This window comes from Cornus florida, unplaced genomic scaffold, assembly GCF_030987335.1.
Source record: "Cornus florida cultivar Cherokee Brave unplaced genomic scaffold, ASM3098733v1 CherokeeBrave_3.0.0_Hap2_Chr10, whole genome shotgun sequence".
Classification (NCBI taxonomy): Eukaryota; Viridiplantae; Streptophyta; class Magnoliopsida; order Cornales; family Cornaceae; genus Cornus; species Cornus florida.
In genome coordinates this window covers 56,239,255-56,252,970 of record NW_026775580.1, presented here as the reverse complement: position 1 = coordinate 56,252,970, position 13,716 = coordinate 56,239,255, and the positions used below count along the sequence as shown (strand labels likewise).

At 38.0% G+C, this 13,716-nt stretch overlaps 1 pseudogene; it reads left to right on the top strand.

Annotated features, from left to right (window-relative positions):
* Positions 1-1,893: 1,893 nt before the first annotated feature.
* On the top strand, positions 1,894-1,992 carry LOC132280303 (small nucleolar RNA R71; annotated as a pseudogene).
* Positions 1,993-13,716: the final 11,724 nt, after the last annotated feature.

Sequence of the window (13,716 nt, the reverse complement as noted above, 5' to 3'; positions counted from 1 at the left end):
GATCCTTTGAAAGTTTTGGTTTTACACAAAAGCTCATTTCCTTGGCATTGAAGATCATGACATTCATCTACAATATTGACTTCTCCTTCATATTTGTCAAATGAATTGGGTGTGGGATTAAAGATATTCAACTTCACCTTCATGTGGCCAAATGAAATCTTCAATATCCCCGTCCTACAATTGATGTTGGCATTAGCGGTTGCCAAGAAAGGACGGCCAAGGATAATGGGAATTTAGCTCTTAGGATTGGGAACCGGTTCAGTGTCTATGACAATGAAATCAACCGGGAAGAAGAATTTGTCAATCCTTATCAAAAAATCCTCAATTATACCCCTAGGCTTCTTAATGGATCGGTCGGCAAGTTGCAAAACTACCAACGTCGGTTTCAATTCACCTAAGCCCAATTTGACATAAACCGAGTATGGAAAAAGATTAACACTTGCTCCTAAGTCAAGAAGCGCCCGATTAATGATATGATCACCAATAATGCATGATGTAGTGGGTGAACCGGGGTCCTTAAACTTTGGAAGAGTGTTATGTTTCAAAATTGAGCTTACTTGCTCGGTCAAAACCACTTTTCTTGGTGCTTGGCTCTTGTTCTTCCGCTTTTGGGTGCATAAGTCTTTCAAGAATTTGGCATAAGCCGAAATTTACTTGATTGCATCCAATAGTGGAAGATTAACTTTCACTTGCCTAAACATTTTCATGATTTCATTGGTTTTTGCCTTTTGCTTGTCTTTTGAAATGGATCTTTTTAAGGCATCCGGAAATGGAACCTTTGGTTCAAACACTTTTTCAAAATTTTCTTTTGAACTCTCTTCAACACAAGAAGTTTTCAAATTATTTTTTAATAAAACCTTTTCAACATCCTTTTTCAAAACTTCTTTTTTAAACACATTTTTTAAGACTTTCTCATCTACAAGATCATGTGTATGCAATGAAGGAGGAATAAGATGTGAAACAAGACAGGTGACAACTTGAGGTTGCACCGGTTCACTCTCTTCATTAGACACTCCAACTCGATTCTTCACAATCCTACCACTCCGCAAGGTAGTCACCGCATTAACATGTTCAATGGCGTGGCCTTCCGATGAGGAATGGGTTTTCACAACACATTGTTGCTTAGGTGGGGCATTTATAGGAGTCTTTCCCTTCTCTCTTGCATTGAGAGTGCTTGCTATTTGCCCTACTTGGGCTTCTAGCTTTGCAATAGATTGGGAGTGAGAATGAAGCAATTGAGTGTAAGCCTCTAAAGTGCCCAAAGCATTCAAAACTTTCTCTTCAAAGGCGGGACTTCTAGTATTACCTTGGGAATAGGATTGGTTGGGAAAATGAGAATTAGCAAATTGATTCCCTTATGATTGATAGGGTCTATAACCTTGGGATCCTTGGTTTTGAAGTGGAGGTGGAATGTACTTCCCTTAAAAACTGCCTTGGGAAGGGTTTGAGCCCTCTCTTTGGTTTTTCCAAGAAAAATTCGGATGATTCCTCCAACTTGGATTATAATGAGTACCAGAATGAAGAACACTAGAACAAGTCATACATGTTTCATTTGATACACGATGAGAATGGTTAGGGAAGGAAGATACTTGGTTCATTGAGTTTTGGTTAATCAAAAATTGATCAAACCTTTGAGACAAAGACTTCATTTCGGCGGCTATTTCATTTGAATGTTCGACTTGATGTAAGCCAATACTCTTCATACCTTATGAATTTCTACCATTCTTGGATGATAGTGTTCTATGCAAAGAATTTTCACTCATACTTTCATAGAGACGCCACACGTCATCCTCATGCCTATCAATGTAAGAGCCACCCATGGAAGCATCAACCATACCCTTATAGTTGTCCGATAAGCTCTGAAAGAAGTATTGAACTAATTGCCATTTGGGCATGTCATGATGTGGACACTTTCTAAGCAATTCATTGAAGCGTTCCCATGCCTCAAGAAACGTTTCTCCATCCTCATGTGAAAATTCTCGAATTGAGGTCCTCATGGCATTGGTCTTAGAAACCGGATAGTACTTCTTCAATAAACTCATCCAAATGCTTGTAAGGTTCTTCACTTAGAAGTCCATGATAGTTAGGAAACATTTGAAAGGTTTGTGGCTTAATTTCATAATGATGTGCTCTAAATGGAGGTAATTGGATGCATGTAGGTGCATTGTATTCGTTAGGCACATAGTGATCTCTTAAAGCAAGAGGTGGACTAGTTACTTGAGGTGCAACATGAACACCTTGGTTTTGAATTCCTTGATTGTTGACGTGAGGTTGTGGAGCATACATTGGCCTTTGCATTCTATATGGAACTTGGCCTTGTTGTTGTGGTGGTTGGTGAATGAATGGCCTAGGCATGCCTAATGGTACTTGTATGTTCTCATTGTGCACATTGGGATGAAGGATACCTTGTTGGTCTATGTGACTAATGTCCCAACATGATTATCATTATGGTCATCCATTGAAAGATTGGCTCTATTTGAACTTCCTCTTCCCCTAGGATTTCTAACGATAGATTCAAGATGCAAATCAAGAGGGGAAAGAGTTGGTCTCAATGAACGACGCCCATGCATGCACAATACAAAACACAACAAACGCAAAGAATGACAAACACTATGCCTTCACAACAATGCAATTAGACTTCTTCCACAAACATTAAATTCATACTCCCATACTTTAACTCAATGATGCAAAACAATAAAAAAATAAGCCTCCACGCAGGCCGACGATTTAACTAAGGGATTGAGTAAAGAAAATCTCACAACGGTCCTTTAGCACTTCAACTCCAAATTTTAAAGCTTAGCTTCGCAAATATTTTTTTAAGTTTTTAGCATTTTTTGCTTTCTTTGCTTGCTTGAATTGAATGCTCAATGGCTCATTTGCTTGTTTCCTCTCTAATAATGCACCTTGTTAAATAAGAACAACACAATAAGTAACCAAAAAGAAAAATAAAAATAAATTAAAAACACGATCAAAAGAGTACTAATCCTAATCAATTCCACAAATCCGACGTTGCCAAATCTAATCAACAAATCCTCAGCAACAGCGCCAAAATCTGACGATGGCCGCTCGATATACGCCAAATTGATGTAGTGAATGTGCAGTTCAAGAAAAGCCTTTTGGGTCAAATTTAAATTTATAAAAACCACTACCAACACTACTACTAATGTAGCAAGAGTGAGTAGGGACCGTCCCAAGGGACTGTGAGGATCGAGCAATGTCGTGGAATCACAATTAGGGCTAGTAGGTCGAGTGATCAAACAATTGGTTGGTTGGTTGATTAAAAAGTAACTAAATTAAACTAAGTAATAGTAAAAGAGTGCAATTAAAAGAGAGAGAGATCTTGGGGTTTAGAGATCACCACCAAGCAATGCATTTCTATATCATTGACAAGTGATTAATGAGGGTGAATAGTGGGTTGTAATATTGGTGCGTGTGTATTTGGTTGATTCAACAAGCAAGGATGACTAGTTAAGCATGTATTGTCTAAACATCATGTGAAAGGCACAATAAATCAAAACAAGTCATTAATCCTTTCATTAAGCTCACAATCCAAATACAACACAAGGATAGAGACATATGTTAATTGCATTCAAAAGCTTGGATCATCAAACAACAAGCATAGATTGTCCTCCCATTTAACACTACACTACAACTATACTATATCTACACTATTAACATGAAAATAAACTAGGGAGAGGCACAATCTATCAAGAGATAAGCATGAACCATCAAGAGAATCACAAAAGCATTCTTTTAAGCACAATATTTTGACAATCTCTAAATCTATAGCATCAATACACATAGACATGCATTAATAACACAAAATCTAGAGATAAGCACATGAACATCTATTCTAGCATACATAGACATATGGATAGAATGAAATGACCAATTGGAAGCATTAAACCACATGAATCATTGAATAAACAAGATCTATATATATCAAAGTATCAAAACATCAATTACAACACTAATCCCTCAATAATACACAAGATTAAGATATAGAAAGCATGCTTGGGGCTAACTCTAGCCCCAAGAGGATGTCTAGCCACTCATGGTAACGATGCTCCAACCCCCAAGGGCTAATTCCATGGTTGAAATTTGCTCCTTGTTGATGAAGAGTCTCCAATGGTGTCTCTAGCCTCCTCTTCCTCTAAGCTTCCTCTCCAAGAGTTGATATGAAAGTAATGTTGGCTCGCCTTGAAAAAAACAATCCTTATCCTTATATAGGTAGGTCAAAATGACACCCAAAATGAGCTGGGGTCATGCACACAATATTCCCTAATGATTGGATAAAGGACAACTTTCAATGAGATGGAATTTTAACTTTTTCGCACTGGAGGAAGTTCGATCGATCGAACTTAGGTGAGATAGATCGAAAGTAAGTGAGATCGATCAAACTTAGGTGAGATCGATCAAAAGTAAGTGAGATCGCTCGAACTTAGGCTAGATCGATCCAACTGGCTGAGCTTTTTAGAAAAAGACAAATCCGAGATATTTATGGGAGATATTTATGGGAAAAGGACAAAAATGGTTAGTGGGTCGTACAGCTAAGGATATGATCAATCATTTGAATAAGGACAAAAGTGTTCGATCGATCGAAGGATGGTGTTGGATCAATCGAACTTTTGGAACTTTATACTTTTGGGTCAAGGCTTGGATCTATCTTGAAGTGCTGAGATCGATCATTGTTCGATCGATCGAACCTTGAACTTGGATCGATCGAACTTTGCTGCTTGCCACCTTTGGCTTCATTTGCTTCCTTCTTTCTCCACTTTGCTCTTTTCTTTGATTAATCCCAGAATTATTTCAATTAAGCTCTTATTTGGCTGAGTTAGCTTATTTTCGGGATAAGTTCCTGAAAATGGAAATACTACGAAATGAATCTAAAATGGTAAAGTAAGATAGATAAAGGTACTAGAAATCTAAGCTTAAGGGGTTTAAATACGCACTTTTCAGTGCTCATCACTTCTCTTGGAAAAGCCAAGGGGAAGACTCAAACCCTCCCCAAGGTGGTTTTCAAGGCAAGTATGTTCCGCCTCTAATGCAAGGCCAAGGTTCCCAAGGTTTTAGATCATCATTTCAATTGCATGGCAATCGATTTTCAAATTCTCATTTTCCTAATCAATCATCTTATTCTCAAGGAAATTCTAAGAGTCCCTCTTTTGAGGAGAAAATGTTGACCGCTCTAGGCACTCTAGAGGTGAACACTCAATTGTTTCATTCTCATTCTCAATCCATTGCTAAGCTAGAAACCCAAGTCGGGCAAATAGTTAGTACTTTGAATGCTAGAGAGAAAGGGAATATGCCTTTGAATGCACCACCAAAGCAACAATGTGTTGTGGAGACTCATTCCTCATTGGAAGGTCACATAATTGAACATATCAATGTGGTGACAACCTTAAGAAGTGGGAAGGTTATTGATAATCAAGTAGGTATTTCCAATGAAGAGAGTGAACCGGTGCAACTAAAAGTGTACACCCATCCCATTTCACATTTTATTCCTCATTCATTGCGTGCACATGATCATCTTATTGAGAAAGTTGTGAAAAAATGATTTGAAGAATTCTTGTGATGAAAGTGATTCAAAGAAGGAATTTGAGACAGTTTTTGAGCCAAAGGCTCTATTTCCGGACGCCTTAAAAAGGTCCATTTCTATTTAAAAGCAAAAGACAAAGACCAATGAAATTATTGATGTGTTTAGGCAAGTGAAGATTAATCTTCCACTTTTGGATGCAATTAAGCAAATTCCAGCTTATGCCAAGTTCTTGAAAGATCTTTGCACCCAAAAGAGGAAGAACAAGAGCCAAGCACTAAGGAAAGTGGTCTTGATTGAGCAAGTAAGCTCTATTTTGCAACACAATACTCTCCCAAAGTTCAAGGACCCCGGTTCACCTACTACATCATGCATCATTGGTGACCATGTCATTAATCGGGCTTTTTTAGACTTAGGAGCGAGTGTTAATCTTCTTCCATACTCGGTATATGTTAAATTTGGCTTAAGAGACTTAAAACCGATGTCAGTGGTTTTGCAACTTGCCGACGATCCATCAAAAAGCCCCGGGGTATCATTGAGGTTGTTTTGATTAAGATTGATAAGTTCTTCTTCCCCGTTGATTTCGTTGTCATTGATACGGAACCGGTTTTGAATCCCAAGAGCCAAATTCTCATTATCCTTGGCCATCCTTTCTTGGCAACCAAAAATGCCAACATATATTATAGGATGGGGATAATGAAAATCTCATTTGGGCATATGAAAGTGAAGTTAAACATTTTTAATCCAACCCCGAATTCAATGGATAAACATGAAGAAGTGTGTGTTGTGAAAAAGTGTCTTGATAATGAATATGATAAAGTTAAGTCCTTACTTGGAAGTGGAATTTCCAAAAGTTTATCTTCAAACTTGAATTCAAGAAACGTTGCTTCGAAACCTTATGTTGAAAGGGCATGGAAGCCCAAGAGTTGCTTTGATGAAGGACCATCAATGTCTTTTGATCCAAATCCAACAAGTTCTTTAGAGAATCATTTGTTGGGTGGAATTCAAAAATCCATTCACCCTGTCAAGGAGGGGATGCATAACAAGATATTTGATCCGGGCTAAAAGAGCCCAACATCTTACTAGAGACGTTAAAGACTAGTGCAATTCGTAGGGTTTACAACCCTATTCCTCCCTCATTTCTATTTTACCTTTCATTTCTTGCGTCGTCTAGATATATTTTGGGTTCATACACTTGGCTAGGAACTGTGATTGACAATGCATGCACTTTTATTTTCAAATTAGGCATTTTGTGCCTGTTCGATCGATCTCAAAGGAGGTTCGATCGATCGAACCTCCATACTTGCATCCAATCACCTCTATGTTCCATCGTGCGAAGATTTCCTGTATAAATCAGTTCTCTGTGTATTGTGCGAAGTTATAATTAGATCGATCTGAAATTTCAAGATCGATCCAACTTCTTCTTGGATCGATTTTCAGTTCCAACATTTAGAAAAATTTCGAACCCATGAAAATCAACTCTCTGTGCATCATTCGAATTTATCTGCAGGTTTTCATCTATTCGATTGATTGAAGTCTCTTTCAAATCGATCTTGGATTGATCGATCTGTGTTCCTTTGTTGACTTTGACTTTAACTGCTTTTTGATTTTTAAATTTCAAAATTAATTAAAAAAAATCAAAAATATAGTTTCAAAAATACAAAAAAATTAAAATAAAAAATATATATTTTTAATGTTTATTTTATTTTATTTTCAAAAATTCCAAAAAAGATTTTAATTTTAATTTTAATTTTTACTTTTATTTTATTTCAAATTTTCAAAATTTAAAAATACTTTTATTTTATTTTCTTTTATTTCCAAAAATTCAAAAATAATTTTAATTTTCAAAAAAAAAACTCAAAATTTTTTAAAAATACTGTGTCATTTTCTGGGGTTCGATCGATCTCATCTCTTTCAAATCGATCTTTGTTTGATCGACCATATTTCTTAGTAATTAATCGAACATGTCAGAGGTAGTTTTTAAAAATAGAAGCTAAGGGTCATTTGGATCGATCTCAGACCCTAACTTCTTCCCTTCATTGTTCATCGTCTCTCCCATCTTCGGCGAACCTCCGATGATCTTCATCGAGTTTCCAAACTCTCTCCCTTGTTTCCCGTTCTTCCTTCTATCTCGATCTCCACTTCTCTCCTCTCGGTTTGGTAAGTTTCTTGATTTTTCTTTTGTTTTCAAAAATCCGCATATATTTTAGATGCATTCCATGCTTAGATCTTGAGTTTCTATGATTGATTATTGCATACGTATATATTTTTATCTATTTTTTATTCCGAATTCGATTTTAGGGGTCACGTGCCTATATAAGTGACCATTGTTGAGTTGTTGATGTGTGAGAGGTACCCACAAGCTTGCTTAGGTGCCCCCCGTGTCATCCACGTCACAGATCTGTGACTTTTCAAATTTCTCACAGCAGTTCGATCGATCGAATTTTTATGATCGATCTCTCTTAGTCCTGATCGTTCTAACTTGGATCAATCTCATATTTTTCTGATCGATTGAGCATCACAGATTTGCATATACACCTCACGCACCATCTTTTGTATTCCATGCTATCTTATTTATGCCCAATGCTTATGTTTTCCACATTGGATGCATTCCGTACTTATACTGTTTAGCATATTTCACTTAGTCACTATTTATTTGGCTGCGTCATCACTTGCATAGATTCATATACTTCATTCTGAGTTGTCTATCTTATTTGACATACATGTTTCTATATGTTGTGCTTTAATTATCTGTTACTCACTCCAGTTGTAAGTGTTTCTTTTCTTTTTGCAGACCATGGCTGGGTAAAGACAATTGCCAACCGATAGTATGTCTACTAAGTTCGATAGCGTGTGGAAGAGCCAGAGGAGTAGGCGGGACCTTCTCATGTTCAAGACCCAGCTCCAGAGCTGGCCACAGCTCAGTCCACATCAGCCGACACCAGACTATAGTCTTCAGCTTCTGCATCATCTTCTTTAGATGAGGCTGAGCATGCACCACCTCCTTCACCACCACCAGCATTGCCAGGCCAGATTAGAGACAGGCCTCGCAGGAGATATAGACACCTTCAGGTGGCATATGAGTCAGTATTCGACATTGCCTTCTTTTCCAGGTCAGTTTTGACCCGGACGACATTTGATGACATTGACTGGCGGGCCTTTCAGCCATTTTTGCTCTAGTCACCTATCCTGTTTACCCAATGCTCGTCCGAGTGTTCTTCCAGAACCTCCGGCCTGCCCTGAGTAACCAATCGGAGCTACGGATCACTATCGATGGCCACCCCATCAGTATCACTATTGAGTCACTGGCCATATCATCATGATGCCCGCATATCTGCCCTCCCGGCCTTTAGTATCCCATTCTCAAGCGGCCATCTGATGCAGACATGGCTGTTGCATTGACTGGCCACTACAATGATGGCGAGATATTCCCCCCTCGGATTTATCTACCCGACAATCTTTGTTTCTTTGATTCGGTTCTCTTCCAAAACGTATTTATGGCGGGCCATAAGATCCGGCGCTCAGTTTTTCTGGCTGCTCTCTATGCATTCTATACCGGGCATTGGTTCTCTATTCTGGCACTCATCTGGAGTGTCATGATGAGATTTTATGCGAGCTTCATCAGCAAGGCCAAGCCTAAGTGAGCACTTTCCTCCCCTTCGGACATCTTATTACACAGATCCTCCGACACCAGCACTATCCCTTTCACTCGGAGAGCATACTAAGTCAGGGGCTTGCCACTATGGCGAGAAGGATTGGAACAAGAGCTATAATGCTCTTATCAGGGCTTAGAGCAGGAGGCTATCTTGACAGCTGAGGAGGCTGCAGAGGAGGAGGTAGCAGCAACAGCAGTAGAGCATGATCCAGCAGACCCACCAGCAGCTGCGGACGTGCATATGGATATTGATTTAGAGTGAGAGCCTCCAGTCGAGCCACCACATCACTCTCTGACAGGGTCACCATTACACTCTCAGGAACACGGTCAGGATATACCTCTAGTTCATGATATAGTTATCCCTAACGCTCCAGTTCCGATACCTGGCCTAGGAGAGCGTATACAAACCTTGGAGGATGCAGTTGTCTCTCTTCGGTCGGATATGGCCTCTCTCAGCACTGATGTTGCATCTCTCCGCTCAGACGTTATGGCTGCGCTGTAAGATTTATCAAGAGATATCCGGGGATCACGCCCCACTCGCCCGACCTCCTCTGCCTGATCTCTCTATCTTTTTACTCTCATCATTTTATATATCTGTGATACATTACTGTTACATTGCTGCTGTTATGATATTTTTGCAACCAGTCTATTGGCCCTGATACTGCGATGTATTGAATATTATCTTTCTTTTTCTATGTATGATATTTTTGGATGTCTAGATCTTCTATTGATACATTTATCTATGATTGACTCCATTTATCAGGTACATCCCAGTGACTTCAGTGAGAGAGAGTGCTGCCCAAATTTTTTCAGGACCACTCTTATTCCTCTCTTTTTATTTCAATGACTATCCCATTTGCATGTCCACTGTGCACTGTTATTATCCTTTTGTTATCTGATAAGTTATATCCAAGTGCCATCTTTTCAGGACCACAGTCAATTCTAAGTTTGGGGGAGGGGGGTTTATACCACCCACTTTGGATATTTATGTCCCAGCCATTCTTTGCCTTAGTTGCACTGGTATACTCTTTCCTTTTGTTCTTTTTGCACATTGAGGACACTGTGCCGTTTAAGTTTGGGGGTAATGGGTGTTAATTGCAGTGTTTGCTTTCAATTCAAAATTTTAAACATGACTTGTGTATTTTAGGGATTTTCTATGATTGGTCCATGACTAGCTGTGATTTTAATCTTTTGAGGACTATATTGCTTAAAATTTAAAAATTGCTTGACTCGAGAGTTCAATACTCCTTGTATGCCTTGTGGATGCCATTTAGGAGTAAATTTTTTGAAAGATTGATATCTTGCTTACACTTGTGGTCCACATCATCCTGATTTTGTGATTGTTTTGATATTTACTCTAGGATTCTACATTAGCACAGGCGCACACTAGCATTCATTTGTGAGGTATATGCTTTGTTGATTATTGAATTGGTTATATCCCAATTGGGCTAGTAGTGCATTGAAAGCTTTCATTTTGACAAAAGTGGACAACAATACCTTTTCATTGAGTAGGCGGGATCTATCCTCATCAAGCATTATATTTCTCAAGCCGAAAGGTGGAGGGCCCAAACTCTAGGTTAATCATTGAACTTGTGAAAAAAAAAAAAAAAAAGAAGTAAGGACTTCTCCCAAAAGGTGAGAAGTGGGAAATGATTAGATGGAGGTTGTTTTGATTTGTAGCCTAGTTGATTTGAGCTTGTAAGTCCTTAGGGGTGTTTTAACACCTAATGCCCTAAAGCCGTCTGGTTTGGGAGTCATTAACCTAACGCTCGACCTCATGGATCGCTAGAAAGCTTAATAGATCAACACATTACACTATGCTTCCATCTTTAATCCTTAAGATTGAAAAAAAAAATGAGTGAAAAGAATAAGTGCACCTAGATCAATAAAGCTTTAATAAAAGGTCCACTTTTTGTTTTGATGATTGGGACTAGATTTGTGTGCTAGTTTGAGGGTAAGTATGTGATCATTTCTTTAGTTGGCTTAGATAGCAACATATTTGATGCCAGTCCACTCAAAAAGGACTCTAGAGTTGTTTTGATTTGCATGATCATTTTCTTGATGTGTGGAGGACCATACTTGTTTGCTTGATGTTAAAATTTTGGGAGATTGCTTGGAAATTGTTGAAAAATTGCATACTTGAGCTAGTTTTCTCCCAATGCTTGTTTGCAATATTGGTGCCTCTTTAGTGAGAATAAGTTTAATGTTTATGGGTATCATTTCTGGAAACCCGCACAAGACTTTACTCGTCCACTAGGGGTAACCTAGGGGTTTAAAAGGCTTATTGCATATGCTAAATGCAATCTTGTTCCCTATGAAAATGGCATTATCCATTTATTGTTTTCTAGTTCATAGTTAATTAGTTGATTCATTTCATTCCTTTACTTCGTAGCTCATTGCTAGGAACTGGCAATATTTAAGTTTGGGGGTGTGATGAGCGCTGAAAAGTGCGCATTTGAACCCCTTAAGCTCGAGTATTCTAAGACCTTTATCTATCTTTCTTTCCCATTTTAGACTAATTTCATGTTATTGCCCTTTTCAGGCACTTATCCCCAAAATAAGCTCATTCAGCCAAATTAGAGCATAAAAAAAGCAATCTCAAGCTGAATGGAATAATAGAGTAAAGTGGAAGCAAAGTGGTGGAAATCTACAAACTTCGATCGATCAGGAATATTTTCGATCGATCTCACATTGATTGATCTAGCCATTTCAAGATGGATCCAAGCCTTTGTCCTTATCTAAAAGATTTCACCATCTTCGATTGATCCAACTTTTCTCAGATCGATTAAAATTCCTTGATCTTATCCCCACCTACCACTTTAGTCTTTATCCCAAAATATCCAAAAAAATATATCAGATTTGTCTTTATTCTAAAAGGCGCTGCCAAGGATGGATCGATCACGCCAACATTGGATCGATCTCACCAAAGTTCCATCGATCTCATCTGAACTCGATCGATCGAACCTCCTCAAGTCCGAATTAAAACAGAGTCTAGCCCATTAAAATATAGCTCATGGTGCAATCATTGAAGGGACCTTAGTGCACAAGTCCATACCATTGGGTGTGACACTTAAGCCTCCTATATAAGGATTTGGAGCCATTTTAAGAGCATAATTCATCAACATTCATTGATCTTTATATCATATAACATCTATCTTAGAGAAGAGGCTAGAGCTGAGAGAGACATTCACTATTCTTAGGAATTCTTCCATTCTTCTAGGGTTTCAACCAAGGAGAAGAGCATTTCTACCATGGAGATAGCCCTTGAGGGTTAGATGACTACATCAATGAGTGGCTAAACATCTTCTTGGGGCTAGAGTTAGCCCTAAACATGCCTTCTAGACCTTAGTGCTTTGTATTTTGAGGGTATTTGTGTTGTAATATTGTCTTGACACTTGATTTATATATGAATCTTATTTATACAATGATTTGTGTGGTTTAACACTTTCTATTATTCATTTCATTCTATCCATATGTCTATGTATGTTAAAATAGATGTTCATGTGTTTATCTCTTGGTTTTGTGATGTTGATACATGTCTATGTGTATTGATGCTATGAATTTAGAGATTGTCAAGGCATAGTGCTTAATAGAAAACTCTTGTGGTTTATTTGATGGTTCATGCTCATTTCTTGATGGATTGTGCCTCTCCCTTAGCTTAATTAGTTCAATTTTCATGTTCCTAGCTTAGTTGTAGTGTAGTTACCTTAGTTTCTTAGATGGGAGGACAATCCATACTTGTTGTTTGATGTTCCATACTTATGAATGCAAGTAGTATTATTCTCTAACTTGTTAGTGTGGTTATTATGAACTTAAAGGAAGGATTAGTGACTTAGTTTGATATATTGTATTATTCACTAGGTTGTCTAGACAATGTATGCTTAATGAGTCAATCCATACTTGTTGATTCAATCAATCACACCTCTTTGTATTGCAACACATGGTTCCCCTTCATTTATTACACCTTAAATGTCTAGAATGGTGATGTTTAGTGGTGACCTCTAAATCCCAAGACCTCCCTCTCTTGTTCTCTACCCTTCTATTTACTTTAGTTGTTTAGTATTGCATTCATTTACATTGTAGTTTAATCAACCAAACAAATAACCTTTTGATCACTCAACCTACTAACCCTATATATTGTTTCCATTGCAAAAACATCCAGAATCCCTTGGGACAATCACTACTCACCCTAGCTATGTTAGTAGTTAGAGGTTGTAGTGGATTTTTATAAATTTAAAACTTGGCCACACTATTTTGTACAAATTTGGAGTGTCGACGACAGACCCACCAATAAACCTCATCAAATACATGGTCCTTAACAAATTTCATTATTTACATCAACTTTACAATTTTAAAATAAGCTAAGGCCTAGTCAATAAAAAAAAATGTCTATAATGATAGCATGATTGAAGCTGTGGATCTCCCACTACTTCCTTTCCGGTCCTTAAAAAATAATAATAATGGGGTGAGATCAATAGCCCAATAGGAAGTGCCTAAAATGCACCCCTTAATGATCCCGTGAATC